This window comes from Oryzias latipes, chromosome 9 (assembly GCF_002234675.1).
Source record: "Oryzias latipes chromosome 9, ASM223467v1".
Taxonomy (NCBI): domain Eukaryota; kingdom Metazoa; phylum Chordata; class Actinopteri; order Beloniformes; family Adrianichthyidae; genus Oryzias; species Oryzias latipes.
This window is the reverse complement of record NC_019867.2, coordinates 27869483-27889123: the sequence shown is the minus strand read 5'-3', so window position 1 is coordinate 27889123 and position 19641 is coordinate 27869483. Positions and strand designations below refer to the sequence as shown.

At 43.1% G+C, this 19641-nt stretch overlaps 1 protein-coding gene and 2 non-coding genes across 3 annotated transcripts in view; 1 reads left to right on the top strand and 2 right to left on the bottom strand.

Annotated features, from left to right (window-relative positions):
- nr6a1 (nuclear receptor subfamily 6 group A member 1) overlaps nt 1-19641 on the top strand; it is a 119017-nt gene that overhangs the window by 31510 nt on the left and 67866 nt on the right. The gene's annotated exons all lie outside the window — the stretch shown is intronic.
- Nucleotides 1942-2051, bottom strand: mir181b-2 (microRNA 181b-2). The gene has a single exon (NR_107130.1). It is a non-coding gene; the product is annotated as a microRNA 181b-2 (primary transcript).
- Nucleotides 2079-2184, bottom strand: mir181a-1 (microRNA 181a-1). The gene has a single exon (NR_107129.1). It is a non-coding gene; the product is annotated as a microRNA 181a-1 (primary transcript).

Genomic DNA, 19641 nt, shown 5'->3' with positions numbered 1-19641 from the left:
ACGCTAGATTACTCGCACACAATCCCAAGTATCCTACGCGTCGTGTCGCTCTGCCTGCCCTGTGGTGACAGCGGGCTCCTGCTTTGTAAAAATCAAATCTGCAGAGCAAAGGAAACATTTGCAACAGGAAAGCCGTTTCATTCACAACTGAGCAGTTTGCTTCCAGATTCTTAATTCCATGTGTTGTAATGAAATGGTTCAGCGTTAAGGTAAGCACATCATCCTGGATCATTTATGGCCTCTTTTACCCAGCAGTCTGAATCATTGACAGCTCATGATGATGTCTGTGGGCGAACGGCCGCTCAGTTTCTATTCTGTGTTCAGTCAGTTCGGCAGAAAAGCCACTGGCTGTGTAACGCCTTATTTTCCTGCATAGGGGACTGAAATTTGACATCATGGCTTTATGATTACCAAAAGAAACCTGAACATATCAAAAATCCTCTTTTAGGTGTTGTAGATAATATTAGTCCGTACTGACAACTGAGAAACAGCAAGTACCAAAATAAGTGTTGGAAGTACTGCTGTGGTTATAACCACACTGGAATTCAATTAGGTCAAGTTGCTCTTTGTCAGGAAGATGGATTTTAAAAGCATTGGACATGAAATAGACCTACAGAAATTTATCGTTATTGCGATGTCAAGCTTTGCAATATGCATATAACAAAAGACGGCGAAAATTGCAAACAAATGGTTACCTTAAATGTGCTAAAACAATCTTATCTTATCTTTGTTTTTATTTTGTTTTGTTTTAATGTAAAGCACTTTGTGTTATTCTCTTATATGAAAAGTTCTTTATAAATAAAGTTTGATTGATTGATTGATTGATTGATTGATTATGGCAGCTTAAAGTATTTAACAAATCAAATAAATCCATTTATGTATTTGACCAATCACATGAAGCCCTTTTGAGTTAGATTTTCGCCTCCAATGGACAAGAGGGTCGCTTGGAGTGTAATTTAAGTTATGAAGTTATGACTCTTTGAATTAAACTGTTGCAGTTAAATGGAAATTATGTTTGTGGTTGTTTTGCTATTTGTTCATTTATCGGAAGTTATATCGTCAAGACAATATTAATCATTAATATCACAAATTGCAATTATTTTTTTCCCCCCCTCATATCTTGTAGCCCTAATAGGAAACCCTATTATCTATAGGGTGGTATATATGAAGGATGCAACAACTCACTTTGTCTACGGTCTGGTTCAAACCTTTCTTTTTGGGTCACAGTTTTGTCTTGGTTAAATATACAGTTTGTGTATTAATAAACAACATAAACATGTTGAAAATCCTTGTTTTATTTAGCTAATTATCATTCAATAATAAAAAATATCTTTCAGTTGGCGCATACCAAGCATGCTGTGACATAATTTAAAAAATTGTTAAATATATTAAATTTTACATAACACATGTTCGACAATTTTACCATAAACATATGCAAGTCTAGGGAGGCAACGATTGATTTTCCCCACGCTTTTGTTCAATGGTGTAACATAAATGGAGAATTATGGGATTCCCAGTAAATAGGATCAATCATTTTTAGCAGGTGTGACAGTGTCACAGAAGAATTTTAAACATTTCTGTCTGTTCATCCGTGTTGTATGCTGCTGTGGGTGTGACCTTGGAAGGAGTCTAAAGGAAAACATTCATTACAAAAGATTTTAAAAGTCACTAAATAAACTTAGCAAATATCCACAGGTTTAAGGAAAATGTTCCCCCAAAAAGCTTAGTCTTGTTTTGTCTCGATGGTACCAAATATTTCCTTACCTGTAAAGGAAACACCAGCTCCTAGTCTGAACTGAATTATCCTGATAGGGGTTGACCAACTTTTCAAATCTGTACTAATGGTGTTACAGTGTAAATGAAAAGTTATTTTACCGAGTATTAGAGGTTTGAGCCAAACAAACTTGAATATTTTTACATTTCATAGAGCAGCTTGCAGCCTCAGCAGGATGTGCGAACCGCAGTTTGCATTCATTGATCAGTGAGTTGTTCCTGCATAAACCCACCGACAGCAATGAATGTTTATTGCAGCCTTAAGGTTGACTCCTGGATGTTTTGGTAATGTCCCACTAGGTCGGGGGTCCGCACGCGACCTCTCAGGGTACAGTCAACGGTCGATGGTTTTGATCGTAGCACAAACTCACCGACAGCGTTGAATGTTCCCCGTGAGCACATGGAGTAGTCTGGCGGAATCCAGTTTTTGTAGTTTTCCCGTATTTGTTGGTGGTGACAAACCAAATAAAAACACAAAAGATAATCACTGAGACATTCGGACATTCATTGAAAATGGCTGCAAACCTTTGTCTGTAATGTATTTACTTCATTCAGATCTAATCTACAGAAAAACGTATGCAAATTGATACCAGTTTCTTCAAACTAGCCACAATGTACGACCACCGTCTCTATAAGAGAACTGGACCGAGGGACTGTGACGTCAACCATAGAAAATACTTTCAGCTCCAACAAAATGAAGCTAATTCAGTCGCCATTTTTGTCAAGATACAACCATCGCCATGTTGGACAACGTTAGTGAGCAGTGATTTGGTTTGAGTGGATGTTTCTATAGCGACCACTCTAGCCAATCAGGAGGGAGCTTGTTGGAAGGCTACTCACTATAAAGCTGGCTCAGGAGAACATGCCAAACATTTTAAATATACATGCTTCACTGAGGCATTTGATTGGCTAATTTATAACTGGAGCACAGAAAAGAATCCAATGAGGAAAAAAAATAGAATTAGCAAGAACATGCTGGAAAAAAAAGGTATACGAGCAAGAATTATTATTTTGACAGAATGACTGAGTGGAAGCTGTTTATTTCTCTATAGAAGTCTATGGGAGAACAGCTTCTTGGAACCAGTGGGTACTTCCTGTTGGGAGTGCGAGGAGTCCAGTTCTCTTATACAGTCAATGTGTTCGACCCGTCATTGTCCAACTCAAGTGCTAGGCTCTTTTTCAAAGAAAAAGGCAAAAGAGAAGCTTGACGTCGGGGCTTCTGTGTGAGGTCTGGGTTCTCTTAGTTCATGTAAACATCCATGTTTCGGGGAAAGTTCAGACGGCGTTTTCAAGAAGCCAACAGCAGCTTTTGTGGAAGAAGAGACATTGCGGTCCTTAAATAGAGCTGCAGATGCAGTGGATTCTTCCCTCATCATACTCACCCTTCTGTAAAACTACTAAGAAACGTCTTGATGGTCCCAGTCTTCCCTCACCTTCAGCCTGCAGCAAAGAAGGACGACAAGAAAAGAAAAAAAAAGCATGAATAGGACAGAAGATGATGGCGGCAGAGATCGGAGGAAGGAGTTGGGTTTGAAGTGGGATCAGAAAACTGCTGTGCCTCACAGCTTAAACAAGTGCACTGCAGTGTGGAGTTGGTTAGAGATTACTGCTCCCTTTACCCGGCGCTGAACCTCAGCTACCGCTCTGGGAATGTGTCTGCCTGCGTTTGTCTCTTTGAGGTTGGAAAATCATGCAGTCATGTTTTATTAATGTTCTCCCCCTCTGTGTCTGTCTGTCTGTCTCCAGTCTGTTCTCCTTGCTCCCCTCAACGCTGAAGAGAAGATTTGGAGCTTTGCATTTTCTTGGCTCTGCATTCTCGCTTCTCATTAAAGACGGGCATTTTGTGCAGGTTGTGATTTAAAGAGACGCAGAAACATGTTTGGAAACTGTTTCAAAGTGGTGGTGGCGTTCAGAGATGTGTTTCAGTTCTGCTCGATTAATGCCTTGAAAAGAAGAGAAGGAGAACTGCACCTTTTCCTTTTCTTGGTTTTGGAAGGAAGTCGCAACATCTTGTCTGCATAATGAAGCATTACTCCTAGAAAAGAGGAGCCCTTTTCACCTTTTCCTACTTTGGCAGATCGCTGACCATCATTATTAACATAGTGTGGATAAAAATATCTCAAAATTTTCCATATTCCAGTGTTCTTTTTTCCATCTGTACTAGACATTTTACTTTGTCACGGTTAGTTTAAAAAGTGAGAACTTCATAACTTTTGTTGGAACTATTTTATGAAGCACTTTATGATTTTAAATGTGGACGCAACAAACCGATCCCGTTGCCTTCTATGCTGATTTTTTTGGCTCTTTCATTAGCAAGATGGTTCTTTGTTTCCTCCTGAACGGCAGTTTAAAAAAAAAAAGTTTTTCTGAATTCCTTCCGGATTTCACTGACAAGGTGGGAAGTAATCATTTTTTCAGGCCCTCCAGCTCAGGCTTCAAAGGATTCTTTCCTTGGCACTCCTGCTGTCTGGCTGAGCACCCGAGACTCACACAGCCTTTTTTTTTTTCATACACGTATCTCCTTTTTTTATTGGGTATTTTCTGTTTTTTTTCTTAAATTAAGTGCCAACCCCTTGGCACTTACAAGAAGTTATGGGAAATCTGTTATGTGTCTGCACGCACACTGACTCATTCATGCGCTTTTAGGCTCGGCTGCACTTCCACGTGGAGCTTCTTCACTGCTGGCTTCATCCGCAGAAACTTTGCATAACTGACAAACTTGCAACAGTGTAACGTGCGAAAATAGCAGTGTGGGCATGAGAGCCTGCTGAGGCCAGAGGGAACAGTGCAACAGTGTGACTGAACCGGCGTGAACCCTGTGTCGTCGGCACATTCCAGAGGTTGGTCAATGAAAAGCACACTGTGTACTCTGAGTCGTGTTGCCTGCATAGCTGGCTGGTCTGCATCCAGGAAGCCTTGCTGGCTGAAACAACATCTGTGTTCTACGGATTTACAAAAGGCTTCAAAATGGACCTTTAACTGAAGCCTGTTACAACAAATGAAATAAAACATAACCTGGCTGCTACCTGTTTAGACTTTTGAGTTTTTGGCAAGGAATCCAAATTCTTGTTTTTACATATCAAGTTTGGAGGATTCAAAATTGCCCTAGCTTTGACTGAAATATGAAAAAGTAGTCACAGAACCGGTCCAAAGGGGCCCGAGATTGTACATAAAGAATTGGAAGTTGAACATTATGTTCCTTCTGGTTAACTGGTTAACGACTCTTGGTGGGTTCAGGTAAAATAAGAAAGAAACCAATCTGACCGTGGTGTACACAGAAAGGAAGCTGTACTACCCCATCCGGATCCCCACAACCCCCCCCCCCCCCACACCCTGAAATTCCTTAGAATTTACGTAATATTAATCCTGTTTCTGTAAAGGCCTCCAAACCTCCCAGGGATGACATACACCTTTCGCTTTTCCTTTTGCACGCAGAAAAGGAGATGTGAGAGGCAAATGGGCAGCAGTAGTTCCTGCTACTAACCTCAGGTACGAGCATGTGGCCTGCCTGCACAAACCCCATGCTTTAGGCCTGACTCTCCCAGCATCGCAGCACACACCAGAGCTGGACGTTTGCCAGCGTGTGCTCGCATCATCATGCCGTCAGTTATCGTGTCACATGCCGGCGGGCCCTCCAATGAGGTGTGTAAACAGATTACATTGTTCAGATCACGTCTGCTCTTTAGTTGCAAACTCCATCAGATCCAGCAAATCTGCTGTTATTGTTGAGTCATTCGTAAAATTCTACTCAAAATAAAAGACGTTTGGGAGAATCTCCAGCAGACTTGTCATGTTTAGCATTCTGGTTACCTGTTTGAAGCAAATAAACCTAAATATGCAGATTGATTAATGTAAGCCTTGCTGTAAAAGGTCGATTTTATAAAGAAAAGAAGAAAAAGAAACCTGGACATGGCTGCAAAATTGGCTGCCATGAACAACGAAGAATGGGACTTGCTGACATTGGGGAGAGGATTCTGGCTGAAGTAGTGGTCTGTTGCACCACATTGATTCTGCAGTGAAGAGTGAACATGCTGACTTGTAAACATTACCAGAAGTCCTGGCAGTGGCCGTCAAAGTGCTTCTGATTTATTCAGTTTTTTCGTTTTATTTGATTGTTTTTAGTGGGAAAGAGTTTTGGATTCATCCTCACTTTTAAAGAAAGCATATGTGCCTTTTTTTTCAGAATGTCAAGGTATCACACTGACTGAAGTTTGTTTGGCGGGCTTTACTGTGGTTTTATTTGCACCCTGTGGTGGTTCACATGACTGGTGTGTGTTGAAAAAGGCTTAACCTTCAGCGACCAGGTCGGCAGCGCTCCAGCGAAGGAACTCCTTCAGGCAGAACGCCAGGTCTTTCCAGAAACACCCGGCTTCCATGTGCCATGCATCACTCTGCCTCAGTTCCTGGGATCTGGGCCGAGCCCGATCCCACTGCTGCTGCCACCACCTCTCTGCCTTTACCAGCAGCTGCCTAACAATGACGAAGTGCTATTTTTTGGGGGGGCTGGGATATGTGGGATACTCCCAACTCTTCTTCCTTTGCTCTATTCCTGCCTTTTCTTGGAATGATTGATATGCCTCTGTGCCTACTTTGTGATGCACTCTCATCTGTGTCTGCTTTGGCGCTTTGAACCCTGCAGTGATGCACTTGATCATGTCCCATCAGCCCGGCTCTGCTTGACGAATCCACTCCTGTCTGAGAGGGCCACTGGATGTCACGCTCCTCTTCTCCAAAGCTTTGTTGGCATGTCTCTTAGTTCAAACTCTGAGTATTTGTGGTGATTTTCTAAATGTAATGATGGCATTTCAGATTTCTGACTTAAAACGGTGTCCTCAGAGACTCCAAAACAAAGCCCATGCAGCTGCATCCATTCATTTTTTTAATCTGTTAGGTGGCTGTTTTGCCTCTTGTATTGTCGTCATGTGTGTTTCTCTTGCCTATGCAGCACTTGAATTGGCCGTAAGCATTACATCGTCTCCTTCACCCTCCATCTACGGCACCCAGCGCCTGTATGGATGCGGTACCACGCAGGGAGGCGGAGACGCAAAGAACTGAGACATCAACTGCATTTTTCTATTCATCCGCTGAGCCAGCACATAACCTGATTTAGATGAGGTCTTCACTTGCTGAAAGCTTGACAGAAGTGGGGAAAAAAAATCCAAATGTAATCATTTTACTTTCATGTGGTTCACATGTTCTGCCAGAGTTCTTCTTGCCGCCGTTTCTAAGACATTGCCAAAACCTTCAGACTGAAGAAGGCTCGGGATTGTCATTCCATTCCTCCCAAGCCAAAACCAGTTTTTGCATGACAGCCAACACAATGCGTTGCCCCCCCCCCCCCCCCCCCTTCCATTTCCCCCAGCAGGGGATGTTGCTGCATGGTGCCAGGAGGGACACTGTCCCTAATGCGCTGTACGAAGCTTTGTGCTCTGTTGACCTGATCAGAGCCGCATAAACCAAAGTTAAGCTCTTCTTTTTGCCCCGCTGTGTTGACAAAGGACCGAAAATTCTGGAAACTTGAACGTCGCATTTCTAGCACTGTGCACGTTTTCAACAGTGGATGAGTGCTGTTTTTGAGGTTGTTGATGTTTCAGGGTTTAATTCTGCTGATCCTCTCCACAGCAGTTTAAAGTCTGTGCGACTGTTGAGCTGTCAATGCCGGCTCTTTAGAAAGCTGCCGCGAGACTTAGCCGTCCTCCGCAGCACCTTCCCCCCTTCCCTCTCCAGCAGAGGAAAATCTCTGCTGAATTCATGTCTCCTTTCAGATTTCTAAGAGGTGTTAAACCTTTTTGGATTAAAGAAGGTAATCTGACAGGCAGAAGATTGTATTAGCCAGAGAGTTGGCAGAGCTTTTAATTTTTCCTCCTTACTCGTTTCCCCCTCTCAGCCCATCTCTCCTGCTGACCTGATAGAAAGTGTTATAATGGGATCCTTTTCTGCATTGAACACCCACTCTCATTAAAAATGGTGTTTTTGTTGTTTTTAACTTGTTCTTACCACGTTCTTCTCAGGATGGAGGACACGTATAAAGAAAATGAGGCTAAAAATGGCATTTCTTTATTCACGTTGTTTTGAATCGGGTGGAAATGTGAAAAAAGATCGTATTTGTGATGTCGAAAACTCGCGGGGCGGGGCCACAAGCTCCATGCTCCGCCGCATTGTGATGCATCCACCTGCAGACAAACAGATCCTCGTCTGTCTTTGTTTTCCCCGTCTGAGCTGGAATCTGGATCTAAACCGTACGACTCACCGTTTTTGTCGCATCGCTAATGTTAGCTACAGGGAGAGCATGTAAACAGAGAACTTTCAGCAATGGGGAGGGGGGGCTGCTCTGCACAGACAGTCCCACCCACAACTCTGAAGCAAATATCTGATGAACTTTTGCGTCTCTGCAGAAGATGTGTCAGAGAACGTGACGGGTATTTTTAATTTGGGATGAAACGGCATAATCATTATTTAAAGACCTTGACAATTGATGAAAAGGTGATCGTTGTGGGACATTAAAGCAAAACCATCTGAATTCATTTTTGCTCCTTACACGCCTCCCATCTGCTTATACATTTGCTTCTCCTCCGCCCGCTTTTTGCCTCCTCTAACAGTGACGGCGTCGTCGTGTGAACCCATGATTTATAATTTGCTAATCCTCGCTGATTATGGAGCTTTCCACGTGGCCCCTTATCTGTTGCTGAGCCTGCTTTTCCCTCTGTAGCTGCCAGTTATCTCTTGGGCAGCCAGCAAACAGACCCGTCTCTCTCAGCCTGCTGCACGTCCACTGGGGAGACCTCCGTCCCTGTGACAGGCTGATGGGTGTTGTGGCTGCACATATGCCTGATCGTCAAATTAAATCTGCATTCATTTGCAATGCCAAGTATGAATGTTATCCTCCAAGAACCTCAAACTTCCTTTTAAAAAACCAAAAAAAAAAAAAAACCTTCACATTCGTGCATTAGCATCAAGCCTTTTGCTGACATGCCAGAGCGACCACCCACAGAGGCCGGGGAGTTTGGGGCCTCGCTTGGACTCATCTACGCTTCCTGTGGCAAACAGCATGACTGTCCGAGCTGGCACACAACACTGTGAAGCTATGGCCTGTGGGGGGCTCGCCCTTCAGTGGGGGTGTATGCAGATGACGGTGAGCTCAGCTGATGAAGCGTCCGATTGTCAGTGTAATAGGAAGTGACGTGCACATCAGACCAATGTGGGTCAGAACGCCAGACGACCAGCCTGCGGCCTGTGTCCGCTCCGCCTGTCTAATCTGCTGCAGCCCAGCCAGACGAGGCTCTTTAATCGACCCTGATATTCACTGAACACACATTAACCGTCTCTGCCTGGAGCTGCGCGGCACAAACACCAATCTGCGACACGGAGGAGCCGACGGCCAGCTCTGGCTCCTCCTGCCGTCTGAGTCCAGTCCTTCACTCGGGTCTAATTGAGATCTTACTGAGCACGCTTCCAGCACCGAGGGAACTTTCAGGTCCTCAAATCCTCTTTGTTCAGCCTCTCTGTTTACAACTGCCATCTCTATAGAAGGGACTGAGATGTCGTTTTTGAGTGGGTGGAATTGGGTCAGCTGAAGGCTGAGCGTAATAGGATTCTCATGACATGGTCCGGGGCTGGCATCGGAGAAAAGGAACGGGAAGGGAAAGACCTGTGAAGGGGGTGGGGTGGGGGGGGACGACGACTTTGCAGTGTTTGCTCAGCACCGGTGTGTAGACTTAATTCCAAGGATGCACATCTTGAAGCATTTCTGAAATTTCTGCTAAAGCCGTTTTTTTTTTTTTTTTTTTTTTTTTTTGCAGCTGGGGGGGCGTTCAGTCTGCGCAAATCTGCCTCATCAAAGCCAGTAATTTCCTGTTCTTCTCAGGCCCCCATCCCCCAGCTCAGCTCTTGTCTGTTAATCCCAGGCCTCAAAACTACCCCCCCCCCCCAACACACACACACACACTTTCATGGACACCCTTCTGTCCCCAAGCCCAGGCCCCCCCACTGATCTACTGCTCTCCTCTGCTTATAGGCTCACTGAGGCTGTGGGCTGAGGATGGGGAGGCAGCGCGCTTTGTGTCAGCGGCCGCGCGTACCCAACACTAACAAATCCTCATTGTCCCACATGGGAGTGGGGGTGCTGGCGGTGGTGGTGGGGGCTGGATTGCTGTCTGGTTTCTATTCAAATCCGGGTATCCATGCTGGTTCTGTCAGGGGAAGAGCGTGGAGGTGCCGACGGACGAGCTTCCACAAATCCAAGCTAAAGAAAAAAAAAAAATGAAAGTCGACACGGCCCGTCCTGAGCTACGAGGAAGGTCACCAACACCGACCGCGTCTGTGAGAGCGGATGTTACAACTCTATGAGAGCTTCTTCCAACCCTAAAGAGTCACAAGTCCAGATTGTGTACTGTTAACTAAAAGACATGCATTTCCATCCACAAGTCCTGGCACAGAACTGAACTCTTTGTGAAGAAAAAAACAAGTGCAGCTGATTTGAGCAGCGTGCAGACTCCTGTTTGTAGTTTGTGTTTCACCAAAGGACTGTCCTGATTGGAGAACAGGAGTGTGTGGCTGGGGTCGCCGCCACTGAGGCCTGATCTGGGGATCTTCTCGACAAGACTTGTACAGACGTGTACAGGCATTTCGGCGCGACTTGTCTCGGCGTCTCAGACAGGCATGCACATGTCTTTTTTTGTTTTGATTGTTTGTTTCATAGAGCAAAGGGCTTGTTTTGTTGTTTTGTTAACTTCTTCTTTAAAAGGAGCCTTGAGAAGTTCTTTTTTCCTTCTTGTTGTCATCATTGGTAGGATACTAGACTCAAAAACCTTGGTTTTAGGCGTCTGCGCGGCCTCCAAAGGTTTTGGTTTTCTCATGAAAGCATCCCTGCTGTCAAGTCTTACTATTCCTGCTTTTTGCTGCGGATCAAGAGCTTTAGACAAAAGCACTGTGACACAGAAAAAACAACATAGGGACACCCAGAATTTCCTTTCACAAAATACACTGCGAACCCAGTGACCCACCCACCCCCCATCTCCAGTGCAAGCCAGCAGGAAAAGCAGCCGAAAGGGGAATAGAAAATCACAAGCTCTGTGAAAATGAGCTCTATTCTTCCTCTTTTCTTGCCGTCTAAATTTAACCACCTCCTACATTTACACTTCCTTTGAGACAGATTATTCCCTTCAGCCTGACTTTAGCAAATGATTGCCAATGTTTTTATCCATTTAGCCAGTTTGACTTTAGAACACTGGAAGGGTTCAGACGGAGGCAAAAGTATGTTTTTCTAAGCCGTTGAAACGTTGAGCCTCATTGGAGGTTAAAGAGTGGGGGTGGGGGTCCTGAAAGTAGAAGAATTGCAAGGTGAGCGTTTAAAAGGAGGCAGGGCTGACTTACGGTCATTTTTTATTTTTAATTTAACCCCCTCCCCAACTCCAGCCCAAACTCTAACCCTGAGCTTGAAGGTTGCTGCCCCCTGCCCCCTCCCCTCATGGCGCGGGGCAGCAGCTGGCTGACCTGTCCCTCCGCTGCAGCCTCTAATGGCTGACCTGCCCCGTCTGGCTTGCCCCGCTTGCTTTTGTCTGCTGTCTGGCTCAGTTCCTTTTCGGCTAAACATCGCTGCTGGCTGCCACGCTCCACGTTTTCAGAGCGCGAGCTTCACCAAACAAAGCACCAGTAAAAAAGAATTCAAACACACGTTAAACTGCAGACTTTTCACACTTGTCACACTTTGTGCAGGGATCCGTCTTGCTTTTTCACATCCTTGTAGAAGTTACCCGGACACAACCGCTGCCTACTTTCACACACACGACTGCGGACCAGCTGCGCTAAGCAGGCGCACAAAACCAACCTCGAGTGCCACACAAATATGAACATTGATTTATGACGCAAATATTTTCACAGTTACCATTCCTGATGGTACACAACTCATAATGCAGAGCAGAGTAAAGGGTGCAGTTGTTAAATGGCCATAAAGTTTTAAAAGGAAAGATTAAGCTGTTTCAGAAACTTACTGAAGGGGAATCCGGCGTCAGGAAACGGCGATCAGCGAGTGGCAGAAAATGCGAGGAACGGCAAGCTTCCATATGAAAGTAGAGACCTCATGCATGCAGACGGGCTAAAAGTTGCTGCTGAAATGAGTTGAACGCTCCCACACTATCTCTCTCTCACTCTCTGTCTCCCTCCCTCGCTCACACACAAACACACAAAGACCCACACTTGTGGATGTTCACAGTCCTGACACACAATCTTTCCCGTCTGATGTCTCTGCCTCCAGTGGGAAGTCAGCCAGCCAGTTTGCAAACACAAGTGCCTTACAAAAACCCTCTCCCTCGCCTATGTGCGTCCCGCACGCCTGCATTAGCAAACAAGCACACACATTCCCATGTGCCCTTCCAATCGCACACGCACACAAACCTGGCTTCAGCACAACTTATTGAACTGCCCCACATTTTTCTCGCATGCACTATATATGATGCCGGTGATGGCTGGCAGCCCGCAGTGTCACGTGGGACTGGAGTGCTTCTGTGATTGGCTGGAGGGCAGTGAGGCAAGAGGGAAAGGAGGGCAAGGCAGTGTTATGGTTGGTCAGAGCTCAGGCCATTGAAAGCAGGAGGCTTCTCTGATGAATGCTTGAATGGCCGCGTCTCTGGGTGGAGTCGGAGTGACACTGACCTCGGGCTGAAAAGATGTCTTAAGTCCAAACATGATCAACATTTTGCCTAGAAAATGTAGAAAATGTAAATTCTTGTTGGACAAGTCACATGTGGGGGTTTTTGGTTTTTATTTTTTACCACTTTAAATTATTGACTTTTATTAGTGTCACTTTCCATTTGAGAGAAATTGTAAACTGTTTATGTAACTGTGCTCTATTTTCACCTTTTGAGACTATTTTATTTCTAGAGTTAAAATGACAAGAGATCAAATATTTTGTTTTATTCCAACTGAAGTTTATTTTTTAAAAACATCCACATCAGTCTGAAGGAGCCCCACTGAGAGATAAATCGGGTCACTCAAAAGAGCCATGAAGCCATGTGACACATGTTCAAGAATGCACATTTTTGAACGCGACTATAGTCCATGGTGTTCACACTGGACAAGCAGGGAGGGGCTGCTTCTTCTTTTCTGCTTCCACTGTTTACTAGGACATGTCCGCCACCTACAGTTAGAAGAAGCTATCGGTAAGTCAGAGTGGTGCAAAGCTTGTGATTTTTGCTCCAAGCTCTTTTTCACTGCATTAAGATGTATGAAAAACTTGGTGTCATAATTCTGGCCGGGCACAAACTGGAATTATTAATTTCTCCTCCATGATCAATTTTCAAACCGTTGGCACTTCTGTCAATTAAAGGTGATGTTCATCCATACATCACTACCAAATCCGAGTCCCTGATTGGTCAAAGTTCAACTGGTTTAACTTGTGACGCTCATTCACTGCGTGTTTTGAACGTAGAGTCTGAAAACGATAGTAAAAACCTGTGTAGCTGTGCGTGAATGTGGGTTTTGATCACAGAAGCCCAAAACACGCGTTCACACAGACATTTTATTGGAATGGATTGCTTGAACGGGCATGGCAGAGGGTGGTGTGAACAAAGCTTTACAGTGTCTTATCTTAACAGTAAGTTCATCAGAACCACTCTGGGACAGAGTAGATAGAAGACAATGGGTCTTCAGTATATTCTGGAATTATCCATTTTTAGGGGGGGAGCGCTTCTCGCGTGCGTTTTTTTTTTTTTTTTTTTAGAGCCCTCAGTGTTTTTTTTTTTCTTCCAGCCTTGCAGGAGTAGCTACTCTTTGCTTGTTGCTGTTTTCACATCTGCGCTTTGCGAGAGACCGGCGGACCGATTTTACTCCTAACAACGGAAGCGCTACAGAGCAGAGAGCTCGGAAAATAAAATCTCAATTTTCCCAAAAATAAATAGTCTAAAATAAAAAAAATTTGAATTAATCGATTGTATCGATTGATCCCCCAGCCTGAGGTGGTATATCTTTAGAAAACATTTGTTAGATTTGGATTTGAGTTGTTATAGAAATAATTGTTTTCTAAAGTCTGTTTGGTTACTTTACAGATACTCCTGAGTATCCAGGAGGTTAAATCCTGTGTGAATGTATGCCAGATTAATTGCATCCATTTGTCATCTTCACTAAAAGGTTTTTATTAAAAAGTGAGGTAGGTTTTGTCATTTATCCTTGGATGACCTCAGATGAATTCCCACATTTGTAGTGCTAAATCCTGGGTCAAGGTGAAGGGTTTAATGACAGACAGCTGTAACTAACTAGACAAGAAGAGAATGAAAGGCAGAGCATCTATAGAGACTGAAACAAAAATGTGGAGATATACAAGCTTTGACAGCAAAGGACTCTCGAAGAGGAGATGGACAAGGAAGACTTGAGTTATGATCGTTTGAGAACTGCAAGCCATGCTGTCTGTGGAGGAAATACATCTTCAGTAACTGGACAGATAAATGGAAGATGGGATACAGATGGAAAAGCTGGAGACACACACAGATGGGTGAAACAGGGGATTATCATGATCCCCTCCACCTCCTAAAAAAAAAAAAAAAAGCAGAGCCACAGCGATTGTTGAACCAATCTGGCTTCAGAATCAACTGAATGGGGCGCAGCACTGCTGAGTGATGGGAGCGCACATTCCAGTGCTGTAACAGACCGTTGATTAAGATGTCAAAGCTATACTTTAACATCAGGGATCAAAAAGTCAAGAATAATTTGATAAATTTGAGACTTTCATTCCCGGAAATGGTGAGATGAGCAAAACTGAAAACTTTGAGTCACATTTGGTGGGTCCTGCAACAAAAGCTATTACTGGTTCAAAGCAAACTTAGTGTAACTTTAACACTCTCATGCTTAAAGAGAGATTGGCAGTAATTGTTAGTTGTGAATGCACACAAGACAAAACTGCTTCTGAGACAGCTTTATGATGAGTGTAAGGCCAATGAGAGGGTTATGATCACTTGGATTTATTCATATCCTGGATTACTGGGCCTGATCGTGCTCCAAATAACTCCAGAAGATCTTGCTCTGGCTTTTACATGTAAAACAAGGTCAAAGAAACATTTCGAGGTTTCTACGTTTATTGCGTTTTTGAAGTTGAAAGTGGAGAGCATGCTATGCACATGCCTAAAGCGGGAAACCTTACCGAAGATCCTCTGAGTCTTTACCAGTGACACAACAAGCCAGATGCAAAGAGCAGCGTATTCAAGAAGACAACTTTTGTATCTGCACAAGTCTTCTATCAGTTTTAAGTCTTTTGATAAACTGTGAGGAACTGATGGTATAGGACTAGGCTTGGTGGCAGAAACCTATATGTTTCATAAATACACTTAAACATGATAAATACCATAGAGAAACAAAAAGGTGACAAAGCAGATGACCTGATGAGGAAGAACTTGAATACCAGACACTTAAGGTAACTGACAGAAAGGAAAACGGTAGTGGATGATCACCAACACAAACCTGGGGTGACTGAGAAGGGAACAACTCAAAACATGACAAGAACCACGGAAAGAAACCTGAGACCTAGATCTAAGAGCACAATCCCCACAGAAGCAGAATCTCTGGACATAAGCAACAATTCATAGCTGCACACTGAAAATCATGGGGATCAACAGTATTTTCACAAATCGCGGAGAAATAGATTTCCATATGGGGAGTTTATGACGCCACCAAGTTGCAAACAAACTTCTAGATAACGAGCGGGTTTTCCCAAAAATGATGTAAGAATTTGGATACAAAGCTGAGGATTTGTTTACTAGTCTTTATGTAGGAGATGCAAGAAAGTGGCAGAGAGTTTTAATTGGAGCATTGAGTACTACTTGGCTGATTATAGTCTAATTACTGAGGAAACCAATTTAAGAGTTGTTTGATGCATCTTCATAGGAGGATGACTTTCTCTCTCTCAGGACTGTTTTCGTGGGGGTAAAGCCTATACCCGGATCTACTGACTGTTTTGTTAAAGTTCAGGTTGCATCCGGGTTGGCCTTCATAACTAATTGAAAATGTATCGCCATTGCGAAATCAGCCGGTGCAATGCACATCGCAAAAGACTGCGTAAACAGCAATAAATGGTTACTCTAAATGTTTTTACACACATTCTAAAACACAATTTCATGACAGCTTAAAGTATTTAAGGAATGTAACAAAGCCCTTTAGTCATTGACTAATCTTTTGTTTGATACCCGCCTTCTATGTAGATGAGGGTGGCTTAGATTATGATTTAAAATATGTTGACTTTATTTAAATACATTATTTTTTGTTTTTCTCTTTATTTATATATTGCAACTTTTATCCAATATTGATAATATTGATTACTCATATAGCACATTGCATTCAGTTGCATCCATGCCTGACATTATCAAGGCTTTTATTCTGAAATTTGCCTCTCACAAAACAATGCATTCTCAGAATGACTATTGTAGTATTTGTCTTCCTGCTGGCAGCAATGCAATGATCAGAAACTATCTGGAGAAACGTCAAACAAGCTGCCCACATACCTTTGACCTCATGAAAGAGACTCTGTACGTACCTGATTTCATAACTGGCCCGGTAGATGTTAAAAGTGCTTATGCAGCCACAACACTTGCAATACAGATTCTAACAGCTGCCAACACAATTGTGTTAGTGCACTGGTAATTCGGCTGAACTGAAAAATGCGTGAATGTAGGAGGAATGACAGTTTGCTCTGGAATTGGAAGAAGACACCTCTGTGTTGAAGGTGTTGGTCTTATGTGGAGGTCAGTGGTAGAGGACTTTGTTTTTAATTACATTTGATTTAAAAGAAAAAGAAATTGTGAAGGTAAAAAAGTCCATCGAAAACAGATTTGTTGTTTATGAGAAATCATAATCAACAATAACTGAAGGAAGTGAAGGGAAAAGGTTTCAAGGTGAACCTAACCGGAGTGATGGCCCGGAACTAATTTCTGAAGCTACGTTCACAACAGCCACTCCAGATCAAAGATGGAACACGAAGGGGGAAGGGTCACTCAGTCCAGGTCTCATATACAGTCAACGGATCAAACAGAGGCATGGGAAGTAGTGAATTCCAAGTTGAGGTTTTTTATTCTTTTCACACACAGTATCCATAGTTAAAGTCCCATTCCAATCATCTTTGCCTCCGCTGATATCCCATCATTCCTTTGGTTTACACTATCCTACCAGCTTACAGCCCCTCACAACCCCAAGCTAACATTAGCGGTGCAGCAAAAATGGCGAGAAATATATGAGCTGTTCAGCCGTCCAGTTTTTGAGCCAGATGCCAGCCCAGACGAGGAAAACAAAGACGTTCATGGATGTGTTTGTCTACAGGTGGATACATCAGAATGGAGTGGAGTGGTGAGACTTTGGCCTACCCATTTCAGTTTCTAACTCACAACAAAGAGGTCTTTTAAACTGTGTGGTTTTTTTTATCTGTTCCTGATCCATCATAATTTGAAAAGAGAACTACTTAGAAACCCAATTTTAGAATTCAAGTATTTTCCATTTTTCCTCCATCATGAGAAAAATGCTACAAAAACGTTAAAAACACCAAAAAGATGAGTTTCATTGGAGTGGGTCTTTTAATGGGCTGGTCTTGAGATCTCATTCGGCTACGATTGTATTGTCAGTGGTTCAGTCCGATTTCATGATGCATCGATGTGGGGCAGCCACAACTATTTTTTTTTTTTGGAATTCTTTGCAGTCAGATTGTTATGAACTACTTTTTATTTGTACTTTTTTCAGAAAACAATCTGAAAATTCAGAATATGACAAACACCATAAAACCGGGCATTGCACTTCACAAACCAAAATATTTCAAAGTTAAATTAAAACAATGAATCTTGTCTTCTAAGCAATGTAAACACGTAAAAACTACATTTAAACCCTAAACCAAAATTACTAGTACAGGTCCAGCTTGATTAGTGTGGTCATTCTCACACAGCATAAATAAATCTGGTTTCTGCTTTAAAACAGGCAGTTTCCAAAAGTACAAAAAGCAAGTCTAAACACAGCAGACTTTATGTAACATTGGGATCTACATGCTACAAAAATGTCTACTTTAAAGTTTAATTGTAAGCTGGAATAGAAGGTTACAGGCCTGGCCTTCACATAGTGCAAAAACAGCTTGTCCTTAAAATCAGAACCTCTTAAATGCTTTAAACTACAAAACAACTAAACATTACACATTCTGAGTCTGCCAAAGTTATTAAACACAAGTTTCCTCCTAGGATTTGGTAATTTGTAGAATGACTGCTTTAAGGTCTCCAACCAGAACATGTTTGCGTGGGATTTATTTTTTTCTGCAGTGACCACATGTCCTGCAGTAGAGAAATCTTCCTCTGCAGAAACACTTGTGTCCAGGATGCAGAAGTATTCCTCTGAAAGCTCTGAGAGGAAGGTAACTTGATCTCATGAACATGCCATCAGTTCAAAGGGTCCTCAGTGAGAGGAAGAGATGGAGCTTTGCATTTTCTCCCCATTTCCTCCTGAGGAATCCAATCCCTGGAAAGGAGTGGGTCCTCACATTGTGACGTCACAAAGTGGGAAACGGCAGGTTCCCGGAAGAGTCCCTCAGGCTAACGTGCACACTCGCTTTCTCCCTGAAGCTAGCAGTGTTTGGCAAAATGCGTGGTTTTATATCCATAATATGCACAAGGGCTGCACAATAGGAGGAAAACTCGCAATATCCCATATTAGATTAGATTTGCTTCATTGTCCGTTGTACAATGAGATTAGTGATCAATATTGCAATGACGATATGACTTGTGATATATATGAACAAATTGCAAAAGAACCAAAAACATAATTTCCACATGTCACTGCATTCATTCATTCATCTTCTTCTGCTATTTATCCCTTTCGGGGTCACGGGGTTGCCGGAGCCTATCCCGGCCACTTGTGGGCGAGCAAGGCAGGGGACACCCTGGACAGTTCGCCAGTCTGTCTGCAGTTTATTTGAAATAAGAGTCAACATAGCTTAAATTATACTCCAAATAAAACTAGTCTACTCGCCTGGAAGGGGCGCAACTAACCTAAAAGGGCTTCATCTGATTGGTCAAATGCATAAGTTAATTTTTTGATTTGCTTAATACTTCAAGCTGCCATAAGATTGTTTTAGCACATTTAAAATAACAATTTTTCCGATTTTCACCGTCTTTTGCAATATCCATATTGCACAGCTTTTTAACGCGATAACGATAAATTTGCAATTTGATTTTTTATTTTTATTTTTTTCTGCAGGCCTAATACGCACATCCATCTTTGCAAAATGTTAGCTGTTTGTTTTCATGAGCGAAACGCAGAAAAGCTGCTGAGGCCGGCCCCAGGTTGACATCATGAAATGGGCGGCACCCATGGTGAGCGAAAGGCGGTGCCTAAGAGATCAAGTCATCTTTCTTCTGCGTAGAAAAATGAGCTAAAAAAATGTGTTCTTTAGTGTGCCAAAGCTAATATCTTATCATACATATGGATATAATATACTCTCAATGGCTTAAAGCATGATTGTCCCGCTCAAATCCAGGCCTCGAGGGCCGCCCTCCTGCTAGTTTTCCAGAAACCCTGCCTTATCTCCTGTTGATTACCTGGATCCGGTGTGTTTAGCCTATAAGAAGGTTCAATGGCAGGATGGTTGGAAAACATGTAGGACACCAGCCCTTGAGGCCTGGATTTGGGCAACCCTGAGACCCTTTAATGCTCTGTTAGAGAGGGCAAACCTTTAACCCTTTAACACTGCTAAAGCTTTACATTCTTTCGTCTATTGTAAGTCGTCAGCTGCTAACACAGTTAACATAATTCCACCAGATTTAATGCGTAGAAAAGCAGCCTTGCGCTGATGAGTCATGGCGATCACGTAAACAGTCAGAATTTGACATGTTGTACGGTGTCTGTGTGTAGGTGTTGCTG